Source organism: Chiloscyllium punctatum, chromosome 18 (genome assembly GCF_047496795.1).
Source record: "Chiloscyllium punctatum isolate Juve2018m chromosome 18, sChiPun1.3, whole genome shotgun sequence".
Taxonomy (NCBI): domain Eukaryota; kingdom Metazoa; phylum Chordata; class Chondrichthyes; order Orectolobiformes; family Hemiscylliidae; genus Chiloscyllium; species Chiloscyllium punctatum.
In genome coordinates, this window is record NC_092756.1 from 74,431,247 (window position 1) to 74,455,654 (window position 24,408).

Consider the following 24,408-nt stretch of genomic DNA (forward strand, 5'->3'; position numbering starts at 1 on the left):
GCCCCAGTGGCCTAATGGATAAGGCACTGGCCTCCTAAGCCAGGGATTGTGGGTTCAAGTGCCATCTGGGGTGTCTATGTGGCTTTTCTTTTATTTCTAATCTATCTTGGAAAAATCCAAATCGCTGCATTCAGTTGATGGTCAGTGGTCTCCAACATGATCTTGCACAAGATTTTCGGGGATCTGCAGGTTTGAATGTTGAAGGTGGTGATCAAGTGGCTGCTGTTTCTGGATGGGGACGAGATTCCTGAGAGTGCGGTTGGACAGGTTGTTTTTGGAAGCCAGCTCTCATCACACTCTCATCAACAAACCAACCCTTCAACACTGATCCCTCCAGAACATCGGATATTACTGACAGAGAATACCCCTGCCAATGTTTATAGGTGCACCATCGACAGCATTCTGTCTGGATGTATCACTACCTGGTATGGCAACTATACCATTCAAGATTGGAGACGGTTACAGAGAACTCGGCCCAGACAATCACAAAGGCAAACCTCCCATCTGTCGAATCCATCTACCAGGCCCACTGTCAAGGAAAGGTCTCCAGCATTCTCAAAGACCGATCCCACCCTGGCAATGTTTTTCTACAACCTCTACCATCGGGGAGAAGGTACAGAAGCCTGAATACACACACCAACCGGTTTTGAAACAGTTTCCTGCTGCTGTTTCCCTATTATTTACTTATCTATGCTACTGAACTCTGTGAGCTGCCTGTATTGCTCACAAGACAAAACTTTTCACTGTGTCTATCATTACTTGCAAACCGAATATTTTCAATGAATCTTCCACCTTGAGGTTCACTGTTATCTTGGTCCAACTCATTGAATGTAAATATAAATTATTGAGTGTGGAATAACTTTATTTCACCTGCATTTTTTTCTGTTAAATGCCAACAGGACAGTATAGAGGTCAAGCAAGCTCAATGTTTGTACAGTTCGATGATCTCAAAGCAGCCATGCAGAGTTTTAAAGACATGAGGTCAGAGATTAAATTAATTTGAATGGAGATAATGCAGTGAGAGGGTTTTAATTGGAGAGAATGTTCAAATTGAAAGTATCCCCAGAAGGGATGTAAACCACAGGCAGTAGCTTAGAAGATCAGAGATGGAGCTGTAAGGTCAATGGGACAACACGTGCTTCTGGGGCCATGTCAGGAGAATTGTTCCCCTCAACCTTGGTTGTGTTCATGTCAGAACAATGCTGCACTCTCCCAACATTTATGTTCACCAACATTTCACGAGTTTCATCCCACCATCAAACTCACCATGGACTACTGTTTAGTATCTGTCTCATTCTTGGACACATGCATCTCCATCAAGGATGGGCACCACAGCACCTCACTCAACCACAAACCCACCCTCAACATATTAAAACAGCCGTCCCCTCTGTACAAGCCGTACACTGACACAGGATCTGTTCAGGTGAGGGGGAATGTGAGGGGCACTTGGAAGTACACAAGGATGCCCTGATAAGAATGTGATACGATGCTTAACTCATCAATCGCCAGTTCTGACATGCCCTAGGGAGAAACTGCAATGACCTCCTCAGGAGACAGACACGAGCTACAACCAACAGGGTACCCTTCATTGTCCAGTACTTACCAGGAGCTGAGAAACTACGTCACATTCTCCACAGCCTGCAACACATTATCGATGAGGATGAGCACCTCGCCAAGACCTTCCCCACCCCTCCACTTCTCACCTTTAAACAGCCACCAAACCTTAAACAGACCATTGTTCACAGCAAACTGCCCGGCCTTCAGGACAACACCAAACAACCCTGTCACAGCAGACACTGTAAAACATGTCAGAGTGTCACCATGGATACCGCCATTACACATGGGGACATCTCCCACCATGTATGCGGCAGGTACTCATGTGACTCGGCCAATGTTGTCTATCTCACACGCTGCAGGGAAGGATGCCCAATGCATGGTACATTGGCGAGACCGAGCAGAGGCTACGGCAACAGATGAATGGGCACCGCGTAACAATCACCAAACAGAGGTGTTCCCTCCCAGTCGGAGATCACTTCAACGATCTGGGACTTTCAACCTCGATCCTTCAGGTAATCATCCTCCAAGTTGGACTTTGGGACAGGCATCAACGAAACGTGGCCGGGCAGAAGCTGATAACCAACTTTGGTACACATGGGGATGGCCTCAACTGGGACCATGGGTTCATGTCACACGACAGCTGACCCCACTGCACTGTACACACACACACACACACACACACACACACACACACACACACACACACACTCATCCTGTCACACAATACACACACATGCTCCCACATGCACACCCACATGCACACCTTCTCACAGATATGTACACCATTACACTCAAACACATACACATACACACACTCTCACAGACACTCACACCATCGCCCCCTCCCACGCACACCCAAATGCACACACTCACTCAGTCTCCCCTGCACACACACACATTTACATTTGTGGGGTGAATTTGTACGTTCAGAATTATGTTTTGTTTTGCTCAAAAACTGCATAAAACCATGTCAGATTCTGTAAATGCCACTTTAAAAATAGAATCAGTCTGACCGAACATTGGGACACAGACAGATTTTAACCTCACATCTTCAATGCATTATCTGAGCTGAGATGGCACCGATTGTTAAAACTCTCTTGAGAATGTAACTTTAACAAAGGTCTGGGATGGACATAACAAGGAACTGAAACTAACATGATCATTCTAAAAGATGAAAGACTTCAGCTCAATTTGTTTAATATTACATGCCACGACACTGCAATCCTGTTGCTAAAACTTCAGTGTTTTACGATCCTGCTCCACAACCACCTGATGAAGAAGCAGCTCTTCGAAAGCTAGTGTTTCCCAATAAACCTGTTGGACTATAACCTGGTGTTGTGTGATTTGTAACATTGTCCGCCCCAGTCTAACACCGGCTCCTCCAAATCATAACCTTTATGTCAATGACTGGTGCGTTTTGGATGATAATGTAAAACATAGCAATAGAAACCATCCAAAGTTGGGGCTTGATGTTTTCAAGTCATTACACTATGACTTTTCCCCTGGCGGTTTATTCCATTGTGGGATTGTTTTTATTCATTTCCAGGGCGTGAACATTGCTGACTAGATCAACATTTATTGCCTCTCCCTAGTTTCCCCTGAAAGGTGATGGGGAGCTATCTTTTTGAACCACTGCAATCCATGTGCTGCCTGTATCTCCTTTCGAACTGATTGAAGATTTAACAGGAGGGAGTCGGCCATTTTGGATTTGTTCAATACATTCGCATCACTTGTATGACCCTTTGATATTTTCCTTATACATTCTGTGTCTGATGCCTCCTCTCTCATTACACCTGATGAAGGAGCAATGCTCCGAAAGCTCGTGTTTTCAAATAAACCTGTTGGACTATAACCTGGTGTGGTGTGATTTTTGACCATTTGTTGGAGGTAAACCTACAATGAATCAATGGAGGGTGTTCCAGGATTGTGTCCGAGCTACAGGGAGGGAATGCGATATGTTTCTGACTAGGCCAGTGTTTATTGCCCAGAGGGTGAGTCAACCACATTGTTGTGGGTCTGTCGTCTCACCAGGTTTTCTTCCTGAAAGGAGAATATGGAACCAGTTAGCTTCCTAACAAACCTCAATAGCAATATATGGTTACCATCAGACAAAGTTCCTCCTGAGCTGAGATTTCACCACCTTGTATGGTGGGATTACAGTCCATCTACCCGACACCATGAACTTGGTGTTCTGGATTCCTACTCCAGGTCTAGCACTGCACCACCATCTCCCCTTATTAACTGGAATTGAGATCAAACAGACACAGGGTGCTGATCAGAGTTCATGTTTAAAAACATAACAGCCCAAATGGGATATGAACTCACAACCCCGGGCTTTGAACATGGACACCCTCTTCATGATGCATCTGAGGTGAGATACCATGTTAGACACCCACGGCAATTGATAGCTCTGTCTTTGGTTGTGCTCCGAAGATCTTAAAAATTCGGCAATTTAGCTCCTCGAGCCTGCTTTGTCATACCACACGATCATGGCTGATCTCATCTCGGCCTCATCTCGGCCTGTTCTCCATAACACTTCAACCCAACTACAGCCTGCATGTAGTGATCCCTTTTCATGGCACAAGGCACTTCACAGGAACCACATTCAGGAAACCATTACACATGGACCGAAACCTTGGCCAGAGAGAGGAACACCTTGAGATCCTGAGACCCCAAGGTAGAGGGGTGGAGATCTTTACAGAGTGACTTCCAGAGGGTACCATCCAGGCACAGACAGTGATGACCAAGCTATGAATAACAGGAAGCCAATCTGGCCTTTAATTTCCTGAATTATTCTTTTTGCCATTCTTAAAGAAACAACATTGGGTATTCTCCAGTCCTCTAGGAATTCTCCTGTGACCAGAAAGGATATAAAATATTTTGTACGAATCCGTAGCAATTTCCACACCTGCCTCTCTCAGGATTCTATGATAGATTCCATCAGGTCTTGGGGACTTGTCTACCTTAATGCTTTTCAAAACACCCCAACACCTCCTTTTTAATATTGACATGCTCTAGAATATCAATATACAAGACTCACCATCCACCATGTCATAGAGCCATAGAGATGGACAGGATGGAAACAGACCCTTCGCTCCAACTCGTCCATGCCGACCCCATATCCTAATCTAATCTCGTCCCATTCGCCCACACTGGGCCCATATCCCTCTCGACCCTTCCTATCCATATCAGTGAGCAGTGTAGGTTTCTTCCCTCCCGCCCCCCCTGACCATGTACTCACTTTCTTTGTCTGCCTTTCTTCCTTTTAAAAGTGCCGTTGTTTTGAGGTTTTTTTCTCCAAAGTTGCATAATAAAACAGTAATTGCTGCTCCTGGAATTTGAGGAAATCACCCCCAACACCTAAAATGCCTCAATAAAGGGGCAGCTCTTACAGTCACACCTTTTTCCCTTCCTCCATCTTGGACAACCAGAATCCTTTGGAAATACCAATACAGTTTATTCATTAAGAACCTCACCCACTTCCTCCGGCTCCATGTGTAAATTCCCTCCTTTTCTCTGAGAAGACATACTCTTTCCCTGGTGACCTGTTGCTTGTTATCCCTCTGTAAAATGCCTTGGAGGTTCCTTAATCCTGTTTTCCATAAACATTGCATGGTCCCTTCAAATTCTCTATTTCCTAGTTTGAGTTCATTCCTGTTATCTCCAGGGCTCTGTCTGTCTTCAGTTTCTTGAACCTTACTTATACCTTCTTCCTCTTTCTGCCTGAGACTTAACATCATAACACGTCTGAACAGGTCAACGAAATATATCGACAGGAACCATCGACAGCATCAACCTGCATTTATTGAGTTATCTTTCAAAACCAATTCAGTGCAATTGAAATACTGTGTGGTATCACTCACTGTAATAAACACTCTCCTTGAATAAGGTGAAGAGAAAGTAATGGCAAATTATAAAATTACCAAAATAATGCATGACAATGGTTCGTAAATATATGTTTATTAATTACTCTACAGATACTTATAAAAATTAAATACGGAGAAACAAATATCATGGACAATTAAACATACACTTCGCAATATTTCACATTCACTGTAGAATTGTAGTTTTAAGATCAAAGTTTTTCTGAAGTTGATCAGATCTCACCCCATCTAATACTTTTATACCTTTCTCCCCAAACTTGAGGTGAGAATTCATATGTTTCAGAGGATTGCCTTATTTGATGAGCTGTTCCTTGATATATAATAAGTACAAACCCACAGACTTTGTCATGATTGCACCTTGTCTACAGGCTGAATCAAATCATTCAATAGGAGACAATTCCCAAGAGGTTAATGAGCAAAAGTCCCATTCAATATTTTCAAATCTCCATTTTCCTTACATAAAAAAAATATACAAAAGTTAAATGCCACAAGTGCTGGAAATCTGCAATAAAATCAGGAAATATTGAAATGCAGCTCAGGTAGCATCTGTGGAGAGAAACACAATTATCAATTTGCAATATTCATTTTGTTTTTTTCGGCAGATGCTTCCAAACCTGAGAGTTTCAACACTTACTGTTTATATTCTTAATGTAGATCATGCCCTTGGAGTGATTAATGTGAATGGAATGTTAAATATATCACTGAGATGTTCTGGTGAAGGGCATTGTTTCGTAAATACATGGAGCACTTACAAAGAGAGGCTGGTGTGAGAATTGCTCCCCACGTTATTACAGTTCCACACAGATACCCCAAATTGTTAAGCTCCCAGGTGAGCAGGGATGAAATGGTTTCCTTTCTTCATTTACCTGGATCCTTGGTTGGTCACTAACAGGTTAATTTTAAAAGGGACCCTTTCTTGTGGATGTCTTCTTCACAAACCAATTGAATTGGTATTTAAAAGTATCCAATTAAACCTGGATATGTTGAATTAACAAAAGAGTGAATCTATTCATATCAGAATGCAAAAAGATTATTGTAACTCACATACACACAGATTAGGAAGAGAAGGAGTTGCAGGTAGATAGCACAGTGAAGAAGGCATTTGATCCACTTGCTTTTATGAGTCAGAGCATTGAGTATAGGAATTGGGATGTTGGGTTGTGGCTGTACAGGTATTAGTTAGGCCACCTTTTGGAATACTGCGTTCAATTCTGGTTTCCCTGCTATAGAAAGAGGTTGTAAAACTTGCAAGCATTCAGAAATAATTTCCAAGGGTGTTGCAAGGGTTACAGGGTTTGTGCTATCGGGGGAGGAGGAATAGACTGAGGCTATTTTCTCTGGAGTGTTGGAGGCTGAAGGGTGGCCTTATAGAGGTTTATAAAATCATGAGGGACATGGATAGGGTGAATAGCTTCAGTCTTTTCCCCAGGGTGGGGGAGTACAAAAACAGAGGGCATAGGTTTACAGTGAGAAGAATAATAACCCGCTGGACTATAACCTGGTGTTGTGTGATTTTTAACTTTGTCCACCCCAGTCTAACCCCGGCTCCTCCAAAACATTTAAAAGGCATCTGGATGGGGGTATATGAACAGGGTGGGTTTAGAGGGATATGGGCCAAATGCTGGCAAGTCGGACTAGATTAATTCAGGATATCAGGTCGGCATAGACGAGTTGGACCAAAGGGTCTGTTTCTGTGGTGTATAACTCTAAGACTCTGTAACATTTAAAAGGCAGCTGGATGGGGACATGAATAAGAAGGTTTCAGAGGGATATGGACCAAATGCTGGTTTGTGGGACTAGATAACTTTCGGATATCTGGTTGGCATGGACGAATTGGAGCGAAGGATCTGTACAACTCTGTGACTCTGTAAGTGTAAGCTTTCTTGGGATATTTTGACTTTTGTTACAGTGCCTTTTTAAATGACTGGGACATTTTAATTTGTGCTTATTTGGTTTAATTGGTTTCTTTTAATTTGTTTTCAGAGTCGTGTAAGGAGACTTCTGAAAAGTAGGCTGTCAGTAGGTTAGAAGACGGAATAGGTTATGCTGCATTCTGCAAATACAGCGATGATGATGTGCCAAGTGTAATACTTCAACTGGCTTGGCATTGATTTATTGGTTAATACTCTTAGCCATTGAAGTTATAACATCTTCAGTTGAGAGTGAAAGCATATATCTTGGGAGGATATTTAATTGCTCTAAAGATACCACGTATCTGAAAGTTCCCTGCAGTTAATAGATCAATGGGACAGGAATTACCTATTATATCACAAAGTAAGTCTGTTTCTCTCTGCTGAACTTCTACTCAGCTAAAGATTGACTCTGCCTGTTGTGTGACATGGCTTTTAATTTCCACTGATCGACCAGATAAACATGAGTAACACAATGTAATTAAACTCAACTTTCCTTCAGTATTCTTGTTGGTGATGCAGACAATGGGGGACAAAATTGGTTTGCGGTTCAACTTGATTTTATTAACTAAATATTAAAACAGATTGTCAGAATTTCCCAAATTCCCACAATTTTACTCGCTCTATAGCTCTATCCATTTGAGAAAGGATATTAACTGGAACAATCCATGTTGGGCCATTGGGATCTCCTTCCTGTCCCGATATAGGGCTGGCTCTCTTCCACAAAGCGGGGTCTCGCAAGTTCGGGCAGATCTTTCTACTGAGACAGGAAACGATTTCTCTTCATTCTGAGGCACCAAGAGGGACTGAGAAATGAAGGGACGATGTCATAACTGGTCAGAAAGGCCTTAGACAGTGTTCTTTAACTGTTACACCTTGACAGCAGCTGCTCCATACTTTACTGTGTCCCTCAACATGTAATCCTCGATCTTGGAACATGCTCAGCTGTAGCACTCGTTTGAGGTCAACACTTTCCACAGACAGTGCAAGGTGGGAGCCCGAGGGTCCTCATAGATAAGGCCATGGCTTCCCTAAGCTGGTAATTGATTGTTCAAGTCCCATCTGGGGTTCTTGGGTTTTAAGCCTGGGCTTTGTTGCTGATTTTCATTCCATGTCAACTTCATCTCAATCCACATTGACTGAATTTTTCATCAACAGTACTCTGTTAAAAATCGCTGTGCCTACGTTGAGGTTATAGCAAATGATGTGACATAGAAACTTGCACAAGGTAATTCCGGGATTTGGGAGATCTTGGGGTGAATTGTCTGAAAGAGACAGCACAGCCCCAATGGGCTGAATGCCCGCTAAAATTCTGTTGATTTGTCCTCAATGCAGCTTTTTGCAACATCTCCACTTCCTCCTTCCCCACTAACTGCAAATATCTTGAAAGTGCTGCACACAATAACATTGAGCCCTTTTCCTTCTGCTCCATTTGCCTCAAACTCTGGGTCTGCAAAGTTGGAGTTGAGTTGATTTCTCGACTGGGAGAAAGTGAGCACTGCAGATGTGAGAGATCAGAGTCAAACTGTGTGGTGCTGGAATAGTACAGCTGGTCAGGTGGCATCCGAGGAGCAGGGGAGTCAATGTTTCGAGTATAAGCTCTTCAGGCCTATGCTCGAAACGTCGATTCTCCTGGTCCTCGGACGCTGTCTGACCGGCTGTGATTTCTCAAATGTCCGTCTGGGGCCAAATGGGAGGCAAGGTCAATTTATCAAGCAGCCGACAATTTAGCATGAAATGGAAGGGGTAAAAAACAATCAGTAAGAGTAGAAAACTCAGAAAAAAACAATATGACAGGGCAGGGTTCAGTATTTAAAGATTGCCATTTTAACTACATGGGTGTAGCCCCAGTGGCCGACTGGATTAGGGATTTTGGGTTCAAGTCGCATCTGGGGTGTCTGGTTATTTATGGCTTGTTCACTGTCCACATTATTTCTAATTGACTTTGGAGAAATACCCCTTGTCTGCTTTCAGCTGATGGGAAGTGGTGCCCAATATGTTCTTGCTCAAGATTTTCGGGGATCTGCAGGATGGGGGGGTGAATCGTCTGAAAGAGACAGCACAGACACAATGGCTGAAAACCTACTGAGATTCTCCTGGGGATGACATGGTGGCTCAGTGGGTAACACTGCTGCCTCACAGTGTCAGGGACCTGGCTTTGATTCCTCCCTTGGGTGACTATTTGTGTAGAGTTTCCAAGTTGGCTCCGTGGTTAGCACTGCTGTCTCATAGCACCAGGGACCAAGGTTCAATTTCAGCCTCTGGTGACAGTTTGTGTGGATTTTGCACTTTCTCCCCGTGTCTGTGTGGGTTTCCTCCAGGTGCTCCAGTTTCCTTCCACAAGTAAATTAGCCATGCAAAATTGCCCAGACTGTTCAGGGATGTGAAGGTTGGGTACATTTGGCAGGAGGACCTGTAGGGGAGTGAGTCTGGGTGGACTTGTTGGGCCAAATGGCCTGTTTCCACACTGTATGGATTCTATGAGAAAGACATTTGGACAGGTACATGACAGGAAATGCTTGTGTGGATGTGGACCAAGTGGAGGCAGGTGCAATTAGTTTTAAAGTTAACGGCTCCATGACAGTGCCCCTTCACTTTGGGAGAGGAGTACGCCAAGGCTGCCCCCTGTCCGGCCAGCTGGATTCCCTGTGCGTGGAGCCTTTCCTGTGCCTCTAATGGAGGAGGTTGTCGGGGCTGGTTCTGCGCGGTGCGGGCACAGGGGTGGTCATCTCGGTCTACGCTGACCACGTGCTCCTCCCTTTCACCGACCCTGCTGACCTGGGGAGGATGTGTGAGTGCCAGGCCTTGTACTCAGTGGCCTCTTCCACCAGGATCAACTGGGCCCAATATTCCAGACGACTGGTCAGTCCGTGACGGGTGGAGTCTCTGCCGGAGGAGTTACGGGGGTTCAGCTGGAGTACGACCATCTCCTCGACCTGGGGGTCTACCTCAGCCCGGCTGAGGAATCCTGGCCGGGGAACTGGCAGGAGCTGGAGGCCAAAGTCTCGGCTCGCCTCGGCCTCTGGACAGGACTTCTCCGAGTGCTGTCTCACAGGAGTCGAGTGTTGGTCATAAACCAGCTGGTGCCTGCCATGCTGTGGTCCCGGCTGGTCACTTTGGTCCCTCCTCCTGGTTTTGTCGCTGACATCCAGAGAATGTTGGTTCACTTCTTCTGGGACAAAAAGATGCACTGGGTCACTGCGCAGGTCCTGAGTCTCCATATTGAGGAGGGCGGTCAGTCGCTGGTGTGCGTTCACACCCAGGTAGCGACGTTCCACCTTCAGACCTTGCAGCGATACCTTTACATTGAGCCTCCCCCTCGGCGGGGGGCCCTGGTGACGTATTTTTTCCACCAGGTGCGTAACCTCAACTACGACACTCAGCTCCTGCTCAGCGACCGTGATGGTTTGGAGGTCACTCTCAGGACACTGCCTGTCTTTTACCAAGACCTGCTCATGGTCTGGAACATGGTCGAATCGCGTCACGCCTACCCTCCGGCAGGAGTAACGGCTGTCGTCAGGGAGACGTTGCTCAGGAATCCGCACCTCCGTACTCGTGGGTTCGAGTGACTGTCGGAGGGGAGGGCCGTGACTGCGAGGGTGACCAGGGTCGGGGACGTGCTGGATGGTGGGGGCCTGGGCTGGACCCTGCCGCAGGATATAGCGAGCAGGGCAGCGGGAGACGTCCGGTACGTGGCCACCACCATCCGACACCTTAAAACGACGGTGCTCAGACCCCACGTAGTGCCCCAGTTGGAGGATGCTCAGGTGTGCGGTGGGATCCCGTCTGCACTCACTCCTGCCCGGACGGAATTTCACATTGGCCCCACGGGTCCTGTACTTCCTGCGGGAGCCTGTGCCCCACAACCTGAGCTGTCTCCGGAGTTTTAGTTTTGTCCCTTTCAGGGGTGTATCACAGAGGGCCCTGTACAGACTGCTGCTGCACACCCTCATCCACCTCCCAGACACACCCTGGCGTGCCCATTTACCACCGGGCGGTGGGGACCATCCCCAGTGAAGGGCTCTCTACATGGGAGTCCTCCCCCTTTCTCACGGGGATCTGGGGTGGAGGGTATTGCACGCGGCAGTCCGCAGATTGCGGTGGTTCACGGACTCCCAGCCCAACTGCTTGTTCTGTGGTGCTGTGGAGTCCATGGAACAGGGCGCTTGCACTCCCTTTTTAGCTTTCTGGGAAACCTTCTCCTCCGTTTCTGGTTGGACTTCAGCCCCACACTCCCCATCATTGGGCACCCAGTGCCGAGGGGGGAGGGTTGGTCAGAGGATCTCCTCGTGGGTCTACTCCTGGGCCTGGCCAAACTGGTTGTTAGGGCCGATTGCCTGACCCTCTTCCGCGGTTACGTTCGAGCCCGGGTGTCCCTGGAGAAGGAGCACGCAGTGTCTCCCAACATCCTCGAGCTGTTCAGAGAGTGCCCTCCCCCTCACTGTTTGGTCACACAGCATTGCCCTTTGATGCTTGTCACTGGCCACTTGGGTGTTTCCTTTCTTCCTGGTGGTGGGAATTGAATAAAGATTTGTACATCTGTTGTCTTTCCCTGTGTCTCACACCTGCACACACACAACATGGGGGCTGGGGAAAATATAAGCACTACCACAGTTAGGCAGCAGTGCGGGGGTAAAGAGAAAAACATATATAACCAGGAGATTTCGAATCCCCTCAGTCCAGGGCACTGACTCTGTGATGGCTGAGCCACAGTCAGTGTGTTCTTGGAAAACAAAACTTAAAAGCTGCCATTTTAATATCAGACATGTGGCCTCAGTGGCCTAATGGATAAGGCACTGGCCTCCTAAGCCAGGGATTGTGGGTTCAAGTCCCATCTGGGGTGTCTGACTTTTAAACCTTGTCTTCATGGCTGATCTTCGTCCGAGGTCAAGTCGATTTCTCATCTCCTCTGGATAAGTCCCCAGGTCTGTGTTGGGTTGGTGGCACCCTGTGTCAGGAAAATACAGAATGTTGAGGATATGCAGGATATAGGGGTGAATCGTCTGAAAGAGACAGCACAGTCACAATGGCTGAAAACACGCTGAGATTCTCCTGGGGATGGCATGGTGGCTCAGTGGGTAGCACTGCTGCCTCACAGTGTCAGGGACCTGGCTTTGATTCCTCCCTTGGGTGTCTGTTTGTGTAGAGTTGGTACATTCTCTCCATGGGGTACTCCGGGTGCTTTGGTTTCTTCCCACAGCCCAAAGATGTGCAGGTTCGGTGGATTGGCTTTGGGGAGTGCAGGGTGAGAGGATAGGGGTTGGGCCTGGATGGGATGCTCTTCAGATGGTCAGTGGGGACATGATGGACTGAATGGCCTCCTCCCACCCCACTCTAGGGCTTCTCTGAACAAGTTTGGAGCAGATGGTCAGAGCTCCACTGCAAGGCCCAGTCAAGGCTTCGCGAAGGGACTGGTATCCAGGTGTGTGTTCCTACCCGACTTTCCCCTGATCTTCCAAAATCTTCTGTGGCTTTGTCCAATACGGTCATGAGCTGGGTTCACATCTTCCAATGGGGTCACACCAATACCCTTCACTGTTGTCATGCGAGGAGCTATAAAGTGGATTGACTCAGGCTGACACTTCTCCAATATACAACCCTCAGTCTGGTTGGAACTGGTTCTTCTTCAATCTTTGTAGCTCTTTGATCTTAGTTGCACTGTTCTCTGGAGCTGATAGCTGCTGTTTAATTTAGTTTGGCCAATTTTCTATCAGGTCAAATTTCTCCAGCTGAGGATCAATTGAGAATGGCTGATTTTGTTGCCATGGACACGTGACCACACAGGATTGAGATCAGCAACACAGTGAAGGTTTCAACAAAATCAAAACCCCAAATAAGATTTGAGCCCACAATCTCTGATTTAGGAAGTTTGTGCCTTACCCATGAGGTCACTGGGGCTACAACGGATAGAGCTACCAATCTATGGACAAAGCAGTTTCTGTTTTGGTTGTGTTGGTGTCAGTCTAAGCTATATTCTGTCAACATTACCAGCTGAACCCCAGATTACCTGCATGTTTGGTATTTATGATGATGTCCAATATGTCAATGGAAATGATTGAAATCTGGGTGTTCAAGGTTGGAACTGATGGGGCTGTGGCTATGCATTTGGGCCCTTACCTTTCTTAGTCAAGGAATTGAATACAATTACAAGGAGGCTATGATGGAGATGTGAGGTAGTTCGGCCATCGTTGGAGAACTTGGAGTGCCACATCCACAGCCAAACATTTGTGGGAAGGCAACTGCTGAGGCTGACTCACAGAGTTTACAGAGGGAGATGGATGGGTTAAGGGAGTAGCCAAAAACTCAGCAAATGAAAGACAATGTGGGAATGTGTGAGGTCATACACTTTGGCAGGAAGAATAAAGCAGCTGGATATTATTTCAATGGAGCAAGACAGCAGAAGGTTCCAGCACAGAGAGATATGAAATGTGTTTTTGCGGTCTCGCTGTTGAATCTTTGCTGTGACCAACCTTTATGGTAATATCGGTGAGATGTTCGTGGTTTCTCTTTAGTTCTTGAGTCTGGTTAAGCCGATTGTGATTTGCAGGCCGTGGTGAGACTGCGGTCAAGATCACCGTCAGTTTCTTGGATGAAGTCTCCACGACTGGTAACGCTGACAGTCACCACTGGAGAGTGTCTCTGCCATTATCTGCAGCTGGCCCTGCACATCAACGGTTTCATCAGCAAACCTCAAGAGACAACATCCAAAACCTTTGTGCTATTGAAGGCAAATACCTTCTCATTAAGAGAAGAAACAAAATATCTTTAATGTGATGTTGTTGATTTGAACATTCGGGAAGATCAGGGAAAAGGAGCATAGGGACACACACCTGGATGGCAGTCCCTTCACGAAGCCTTGACTGGGCCTTTGACCATCTGCTCCAAACTTGTTCAGAGAAGCCCGAGAGTGGGGTGGGAGGAGGCCATTCAGACCATCACATCCACACTGACCCTCTGAAGAGCATCCCAGCCAGGCCCAACCCCTATCCTCTCACCCTGCATTCCCCAAAGCCAATCCACCGAACCTGCACATCTTTGGGCTGTGGGAGGAAACCAAAGCACCCGGAGTACCCCATGGAGAGAATGTGCAAACTCGACACAAACAGACACCCAAGGGAGGAATCAAAGCCAGGTCCCTGATGCTGTGAGGCAGCAGTGCTACCCACTGAGCCACCATGCGATCCCCAGGAGAATCTCTGCAGGTTTTCAGCCATTGTGACTGTCCTGTCTCTTTCAGGGAATTTAGCCTGAATACTGCAGATCCCCAAAAAGTCTGTGTAAGTTCACATCCCATCAAATGAATGCTGACATGGGGATGTTTGCAAAGTGGATGAAAGAGCGAGGACACACAAGGAAAAGTCCAACACCCCAGATTGGACTTGAACCCACAATCCCTGGTTTAGGAGGCCAATGCCTTATCCATTAGGCCACTGGGGCTGCATAGTTAAAGCAAAAATAGCAGCCTTTAAATACTGCACCCTGACCTCTCATTGTGTGTTTTTCTGAGTTTGATACTCTCACTGCACTCTGGGGATCCAAGATGGCGGTGTTCTCAGACGATCATGTTGCAGAGCTTCGCACCACAGCACAAGGGGGAAGAATTTCTATCCCACCCAATCCGGAACATCGTGATATCCTGGGACTCTGAAAAGATTGTGGAGTCCCAGGACATTGTGAAAAATCAACTTACCTGCGTTTTCATCGTCCAGGGATGTTGAAGAAGGGAGGAGCAGTGTCCGGGGCCAGGCCTCCGGCCCAGCCTGCAGGATCCTCGGACTTGATTACCTACCAGGCCCTGGTGAAGGAGCTCGCGAAATCTCGCGAGATGTTGGGGAAGCAGATAGAGGTGAATCTGGCCCCGATCTCGATCATGCTGCAGAAGCATGAACAGCAGCTGGGAGACCTGGAAAAGAGGACGGATGAGGTTGAACACAGAGTCACAGTGATGGAAGCTGATACCAGTTCCTCTAAGGATAGGATCGAAGCATCGGAGGCTGAGGGTGACCTTACAGAGGTTTATAAAATCATGAGGAGCATGAATAGGGTAAACCGCCAAGGTCTTTTCCCTGGGGTGGGGGAGTCCAGAACTAGAGGGCATAGGTTTAGGGTGAGAGAGAAAAGATATAAAGGAGACCTAAGGGGCAACTTTTTCAGGCAGAGGGTGGTGTGTGTGTGTGGAATGAGCTGCCAGAGGAAGTGGTGGAGGCTGGTACAATTACATCGTTTAAAAGGCATCTGGATGGGTATATGAATAGGAAGAGTTTGGAGGGAGATGGGCCGGGTGCTGGAAGGTGGGACCAGATTGGGTTGGGATATCTGTTCAGCATGGACGGGTTGGACCGAGGGTGTGTTTCTGTGCTGTACATCTCTATGACTCGATGACTGGAAGTGTCAGTCTGAGTAAATCCGTTGTCTAGCTCCTGGCAATGTGACCCCATTGGATGATGTGAACCCAGCTCATGACCCCTTTGACCAAAGCTACAGAACATTCTGGAAGGTCAGGGAAAAGAAGGATATGAACACACACCTGGATGCCAGTCCCTTAGCAAAGCCTTGACTGGGATCTGCAGCAGAGCTCTGACCATCTGCTCCAAACTTGTTCATAAAAGCCCTTGAGTGAGGGGGACAAGCCATTCACCCCATCAAGTCCACACTCAACCTCTGAAGAGCATCCCATCCAGGCCCAAACCCAATCCTCTCACCCTGCATTCCCAAAAACCAATCCACCGAACCTGCACATCTTTGGGCTGTGGGAGGAACACAATGCACTCCGAGTACCCCATGGAGAGAATGTGCAAACTCGACACAAACAGACACCCAAGGGAGGAATCAAAGCCAGGTCCCTGACACTGTGAGTCACCATGCCAGCCCCAGGAGAATCTCAGCAGTTCTTTCCCCATTGTGGCTCTGCTGTCTCTTTCAGGTAATTTCGACCCAATCCTGCAGATCCCCGACAACTTTGTGCAAGTTCATGTTGGACAGCACTTCCCATCAACTGAATGCAGACATGGGATGTTTATAATGTAGATTAGAAGTAAAACCCAGAGGGCAACCTATGAACGTTAGCCACGCGGGACAGGATTGGAACCTACAATCCCTGGCTGAGGGAAGCCCAATATCTTATCCATTAGGCCACTGGGGCTACATGTCTGTTGTTACACTGGCAGCCTTTAAATACTTCACCTTGATGGCTCATATTGTGTGTTTCTTCGTTTTATACTCTCACTAATTGTTTTTTACAACATCCATCTCATGCTAAAAAATTGGCTGCTTGATAAATCAATCTCGCTTCCCATTTGTCCCCAAACGGACAGACAAGAAACCAACCAAACTCCAACATTGCACAACTCACATCTGAGGAAAATGGAGCAGACAGGAAAATAGCAAAGGGTTCAATGTTATTTTGTGCACCGCTTTCAAGATATTTGCAGTTTGTGGGGAGGAAGTAGGTGGAGATGTTGCAAAAAGTTGCATTGAGGACAAATGCTTTCTTTGGTTAGACCGCACTTGGAATACTGCGTCCACTTCTGGTCGCCCTATTACAGGAAAGATGTGGATGCTTTGGAGAGGGTTCAGAAGAGGTTTACCAGGATGCTGCCTGGACTGGAGGGCTTATCTTATGAAGAGAGTTTGACTGAGCTTGGACTTTTCTCATTGGAGAAAAGGAGGAGGAGAGAGGACCTAATTGAGGTATACAAGATCATGAGAGGTATGGATAGAGTCAATGGCCAGAGACTATTTCCCAGGGCAGAAATGGCTAACACCAGGGGTCATAATTTTAAGCTGGTTGGAGGAAAGTATAGAGGGGATGTCAGAGCCGGGTTCTTTACACAGAGAGTTTTGAGAGCATGGAATGCGTTGGCAGCAGCAGTTGTGGAAGCAAGGTCATTGGGGACATTTAAGAAACTGCTGGACATGCATATGATCACAGACATTTGAGGGTCCATACATGAGGATCAATGGTCTGCACAACATCGTGGGCTGAAGAGCCTGTTCGGTGCTGTGCTGTTCTGTGTTCTATGTTGTATGTTCTAAATCAACAGAATCTTAGCGGGCATTCAGCTCATTGTGGCTGCGCTGACTCTTTCAGACAATTCTCCCCAACATCTCCCAAATCCTGGAATTGCCTTGTGCACGTTTTTATTACATTCGCCATAATCTCAACACAGGCACAGTGATTTTGAACAGAGTAGTTTGAAAAATGCAGTCAATTTGGATCGTGATGAAGTTGGCATGGGACAAAAGTCAGCTACAAAGTTGAAGCTTAAACCGTTCGCAGCCCAGAGGGAAATTAAACCCACAATCCCACACTTAGGAGGACAGTGGTTTACCCAATATGCTGCTAGGGCACACATAGCCATTTGCCAGTGTAAAGTCTTGGCATCATTAGAGTATTACCTCCCAGCATGTTCCAACATCTCAAATGACATGTTGAGGGATACACTAAAGTTTCGGTCAGCTGCTGCCAAGGTGTAACAGGGAAACAACACAGTCTCAGGTCTTTCTGACAAATTATCACATCTTTCTTTCAATTGTCAGACCTTCTTGGTGCCTGACAATGAACAGAGATCGGTTCCTGCCTAAGAACAAAATGCCTTTTTGTTCACAACAATACAGAAGGTTTGAGAAATGTCAACATTCCAATGTTTTGTTGGTTCTTATCTCTCTGCAAAGACTGTACACAACTGATTTAGAATAAAGGAAAGCATACCAAACGCCTTCTTCACTATCCTATCGATCTGTGACTCTACTTTCAAGGAGCGATGAACCTACACTCTAAGGTCTCTTTGTTCACCAACACTCCCTGGGACATTCCCATTAAGTCTATAAGCCCAGCTAAGATTTGCTTTCCCAAAATGCAGCACCTCACATTGATCTAAATTAAACTCCACCCATCACTCCTCAGCTCATCGGCCCTTCTAATCAAGATCCCGTTGTAATCTGAGGGAACCTTCTTTGCTGTCCACTGCACCTCCAATTTTGGTGTCATCTGCAAACTTACTAATGATCCCTCATAATGATACTAACATATATATAAATGACGGAAAGTAGTGGACCCAGCACTGATTTTTGTGGCACCCCATTGGTCACAGGGCTCCAGTCTGAAAAAGAAGAGAGATTGGGTCCTTCTCCACCCTTACACCCAAAGTCCGCTCCATGGCACCCACCACAGCACTCCAGTATGTTTGAAGCTTCCCACAGGACCAGAGACAATGGGTAAGAGTGCCTGTACCGACCTTGCACTTGAAACATGTTGAAGATACCAGTGGTTTAAATTTTGACAAACAGTCTGGGGCCAAGTGGGACCTGTGGAGAATCTTCAACTGTAAAGCATGGGTCCAATTGCATACTGATACCTTGCCTCTAAGGAGACTTCAACACCTAGCTCTCTCTTCCAACCCAACGGAGTCGATCGAGCTCATCTGAGGGGGTACCCCCCACCTAATTGATGATATAAAGTGCTGACAGAAAGTGTACTCTTAGCACTGAGCACCCTCCTCTCTATGTCGGATGTGTCGGGATCAGTCAAATGTGTTGTCTTTTTTGAATAAAATCCCTAACTTGAGAAAAGCGAAAGAGGTCCTTGTTAGATAGCTCGTGTTTCCGTGCTAACTGATCGAAGGACATCATTGTGTCTCCCACAAACAAAACACCCGCACAAGACACACCCCTAACTGCCCAATGTTTGGATCCTGAATCTATCATCCCCGGTTGAAAACCCGGCATACCCGGTGTAAGAGAAGATGTCTTGCCAATATTGCCTTCCCTCTGCCAAATTGCCCTCCATGCTTTAACAGTATCGATAACTATTGGGTTCTGGAAATATTCCCTAACTGTCCTCATTTTGTCCAAACACAGCAAGCGAGTAAGGGGTCACCTTAGCCTGGGAGGTTTCAATATCGAACCATATTGAAAGAGGGTCCCCACAAGCCCAATCACTCATGTAGGATAAAAGTGAGCTTAGTTGGTAGCTTTTAATGTCTGGGAGATCCACTCCCCCCAGTCTGTGAGACAATTGCAGTTTAGCTCATTTAATGAGGGGCCACTGACGATGCCAAATAAAGGGGCTGAACCAGCCATTCAGTCTCCTGAATGTTTGCTTATCGAAAATCAGGGGGAGCATCCATATAGGGTATAGTAAACGAGGGAGAATATTCATCTTAATAAGCGCTATCCGACCCAACCACGAGACCAGAAGCACCTCCATCTTTGAAGGTCTTGTTTGATTTTGTCAAATAATTGAACAAAATTGTCTTTGAACAGCCGATTCAGAACTGGAGTAATGAACACGCTCAAATACACAAAACCCCCCTGTGACCATTTAAATGGGAATCGATATTCACCCTCAAGACTTAACACTTTCATAAGACCACCCAAAGGCATAGCCTCTGATTTTGAAAGATTAATCTTGTCCCCCAAAAAGGTGCCTAACACACAGATGCATGCTAACAGGCGAGGGACTGAAACTGCTGGATTTGATGAAAGAATGAGGACATCGTCCACATACAATAAACTCTGATGTCAATTTGACCCCACGTCTGGAGCTGATATATTGGGATCCCTATCAATGGCCTCCACCAATGATTCAATCCCCACTGTAAAAAGCAGTGGTGAAAGGGAACAGACCTGCCGGCTGACCCAAAAAATGTGAAAATTGCTTGATCACACCCTGTTGGTGATGATTGCAGTGAGAGGGTCATTGTGGAGAACCTTTACCCATCTTATAAAAACTTCACCCAAAACAAACCGCTCCAGAGTATAGAAAAGGTACACCCTCTCAACTCGGTCAAGGGCCTTCTCTGTATCTAGAGAAATCACCAATCCCTATATTGACTGTTGTTGACACACTTGAATTACATTAAGCAGCCTCCTAACATTATTGGAGGATCTGCGGCCCTTTATGAAGCCCGTCTGGTCCTCTTGAACAATAGAAGGTAACACAGTCTCCAGCCTGAACACAAGAGTCTTGGAGAGGATTTTAAAGTCCACATTTAAGGGTGAAATGGGCCTGTACAAAGCACAGTCCCCCGGGACCTTCCCTTTTTTAAGAATAAGCAAAATATTGCCCTCTCTCAGAGATGGCGGGAGACAATCATGGCTGTATGAGTCATTAAACATGTTGAACATTGGGCCTGACAATATGTTTGTAAATTCCTTCTAGAATTCGCTGGGAAGTCCATCAGGACCGGGTGCCTTTCCACTCTGAAGCTGCTTCACAGCCTCCTGCACCTCTTGCTCTGATAAGGGGACATTGAGAAAAGACTCTTGTTCGGGGGTCACACCCAGGAGCTCCAGATCCTTGAATAAAGCCTCCATTTTGGCCCACCCCCGTCCTCACAAACCTCAGATTGGTATAACTTAGAGTAAAATCTCTGGAATGACACATTAATCTTTTTGGAGTCACATGTTCGGTTCCCAGACACTTCCCTCATCACCGTAATGGCTTGAAGGGCGCTCCTTTTCCTAGTGAAATATGCTAAGTATTTACCAGACCTGTCACCATGATCATATAATCTTTGCTTTGCAAAATTAAGCTCGTTCTTTGCTGTCTGTGTGAGCACGGAATTCAATGCAAACCGCAGCGCCGTAATCCTCTGTAACTTGACCAATGAGGGCCTGTCAGAGTAGGCCTTCTCAGCTGCCTTCAACCGTGCTTCGAGGAGACATTGCTGCTCACCCTTCTTCCGCCTCCTACTGGCAGAGTAGGAAATAACTGACCCACTGGCATAGGCTTTGGCAATTTCCAAAAGGAAGGATTGGCTACTAACCGAGCGTGAGTTAATGTCTAGGAAAGCCCAAAATTCCCAAGAGAAATGCTCCACAAACGTATTATCCTTGAGGATAAAGGGATCCATTTGCCAGTGCCTTGGACCCACTGTAACGTCCTTAATCTTAACCAACAGGTACACTGGAGTGTGATCAGAGATGGTAATATTACCGATCGTACAAGGTGACACCAAGTCCAGGGTTGCCACGGGGATTGTAAAAAAAATCAATCCTGGTGTAACATCTGTGTGGATTGGAAAAGAAAACCGTAAAATCCCTGCCTGTAGGGTGGAGACACCTCCAGATGTCCACCAACCCTCACTCCACACACAGATCCACTAATTGTTTAGTTTGTACAGAGGGTATTGGGGGTGTGGGGGGCCTTTGGGCAACCTGTGTACGGTGGGATTCATGACACTGTTAAAATCTCCACTTTTAATGATATGCCAGGACTCCAAACTTATCAATTTAGAAAACATATCTAGCAAAATGTTGAGGGGATGAGCTGGAGGGCAATAAACAATTAAACACCATATTCTTCCACATTTATCAAGGCTATAAGAATTACAAACATCCTCTGTGTGTGTCTTTAACACACTCTCGTAACTTTTATGGGAGATTCCTCCTCACCAATACAGCCACTCCCCTACTTCTGGTATTAAATAATGTGAAGTAAACCCGATCAAGCCCATTTTGCTGTCATTTCAAATGCTCCCTGTCATCCAAGTGTGTCTCCTGTAACAAAAGAATATCCACTTTCTCCTTTCTAAGACTCAAAAGTACCTTCTTCCTCTTAATTGGTGAGTGACTTCCCTTGATATTCCAGGTTCACCATTTAATCAAGTCATTAGCCATAACCTTCTGCAGTAACATTTAAATTCCAGAGAGGAGGAACTCGAACCACAAATCACTGAGCCTTAGTGTCATATGATCCATCAAATATAAAAACTACATAAACTGAAACCACTACATTTAACAAACCTACAAAACTATCAAAGATTAAAAGCAATACAAACCACCATATAAAGCGCCAATGGCGCTGAATAGGGGAACTCACCTCTTGCCCAAAGGGGGCAACTACCCATCCCAAACTGCCCATAAGTGGGCATCTCGCCATCCCAACCATTTTCCCTCCTTATAGCTAGAGCCGTACCACAAACACAAGCAGAATAGAAAGTAAATATACCATAGAATAGCAATATGAATAAAGATAAAAAACTTTTAAGATCGATGGGGTAAATACCCCACCCATCCTCTTGTATAACTTCACGTAGAAATTGAAAGTACACATCTCAACCGCCACCAAACACAGTTTAAACCGGATTATTACCAATCGGGAAAACAAGGAAAAGAAAGCTCCAACTGGACTTCCTCGGTTTTTTTAAAAAACAGCAAAGACATAACCAAACAACACTATTTGTAGATACTAAATTGTTCAGATTCGGTTAATTTGTCCACAAAGTCTCTTGCCTTCTCCGAGGTATCAAAGAGATGTACGGATCCATGTAAGGTTATCGGAGCACCGCCGGATACCTCAGAGAGTACTGGATCCCAAACTCCCTCAGTCTTCTCTTAGCAGAAACATTATCCGTCAGGGGGAGGGAATTAAACAGCCAGGGCTGACAAAGGAAGTCAGGAAATGTATCATAGGAAAAGCGAGAGCCTACAAAGAGGCCAAGAGCACAAAAAAATCAGAAGATTGGGAAGACGACAAAAACAAACAGAGGATAACAAAGACAGAGAAATAGGAAGGAGAGGATCAAATATGAAGGTAAGCTAGTCAGTAATATTAGAAATGATTGTTAAAGTTTATTTCAATACATAAGAAACAAACGAGAGGCAAAAGTACAAATTAGCCATTCCAAATTGATGCAGGAAGGCTCGTGAAGGGAGATAAGGAAATGGCTGAAGAATTTGGTAAATACTTTGTGTCAATCTTCACAGTGGAAGACATGAGCATTATCCTAACAATTAAGGAGATTCAGTGGGCAGATTTGAGTATGGTAGTCATTACAAAAGAGGAAGTGCTCGAAAAGCTATAAGGTCTAAAAATTGATAAATCTCCCGGCCCCGATGGTCTACATCATAGAGTTCAGAGGGAGGTGGCTGAGAAAATAGTAGAGGTTATTTTTAATCTTTCGTAAATCACTGGAGTCAGGGAAATTCCCAGATGATTGGAAAATCATTGTTGTAAAACCTCGTTCAAGAAAAGATCAAGATAAAAGATGGAAAATTATAGGCCGGTTAGCCTAACCTCGGTTGTAGGTTAAATTAAGGACGAGATTTCTAAATTCTTGGAAGTGCAGGGTTGGATTAGAACAAGTCACCATGGATTTAGTAAGGTGAGGTCATGCCGGACAAACCTGTTAGAATGCTTTGAAGAGGTAACAAGTAGGTTAGACCAGGGAAACCCAGTGGATGTTAACTACCTAGATTTCCAAAAGGCCTTTGATAAGGTGCCTCACGGGAGACTGCTGAGTAAGGTGAGGGTCCATGGTGTTCGAGGTGAGCTATTGGCATGGATTGGGGATTGGCTATATGACAGAAGGCAGAATGTTGGGGTAAAAGGTTCTTTCTTGGAATGGTAGCTGGTGACAAGTGGTGTCCCGTAGGGTTCAGTGTTGGGGCCGCAGCTTTATATATTAATGATCTGGATGAAGGGACTGTGGGGACATTCTGGCGAAGTTCACCGATGATGCAAAGTTTGGCCGACAAGCAGGTCGTTCTGAGGAGGTGGGAGGCTGCAGAAAGGTTTAGACAGTTTAGGATAGTGGTCCAGGAAATGGCTGATGAAATTCAACCTGAGCAAATGCTCGGACTTGCACTTTGGAAAAAGGAATACAGGCATGGACTATTTTTTAAACAGTGAGAAAATTCATAAAGCCAAAGTACAAAGGGATCTGGGAATGATAGTCCAGGAATCTCTAAAGGTTGACTTGCAGTTTGAGTCCGTGGTTAAGAAAACAAATGTAATGTTGCCATTTATCTCAAGAGGGTTGGAATGTAAAAGCAGCGATGTCCTTCTGAGACTTTATAAAGCTCTGGTTAGGCCCCATTTGAAATACTGTATCCAATTTTGGGCTCCACACCTCAGGAAGGACATACTGGCACTGGAGCATGTCCAGCGGAGATTCACACAGATGATCCCTGGAATGGGAGGCTTAACATACAATGAACAGCTGAGGATCCTGGGATTGTATTGATTAGAGTTTAGAAGGTTGAGGGGAGTTCGAATACAAATTTACTAGATAACACATGGCTTAGAAAGGGTGGATGCTGGGAATGTGTTT

At 45.9% G+C, this 24,408-nt stretch overlaps 2 non-coding genes across 2 annotated transcripts; both read left to right on the forward strand.

The window, feature by feature from the left end:
* On the forward strand, positions 1–73 carry trnar-ccu (transfer RNA arginine (anticodon CCU)). The gene has a single exon. It is a non-coding gene; the product is annotated as a tRNA-Arg (tRNA).
* Positions 74–12,121: 12,048 nt separating this feature from the next.
* trnar-ccu (transfer RNA arginine (anticodon CCU)) lies at positions 12,122–12,194 on the forward strand. Its single transcript has one exon. It is a non-coding gene; the product is annotated as a tRNA-Arg (tRNA).
* The last annotated feature ends 12,214 nt before the right edge of the window (positions 12,195–24,408 follow it).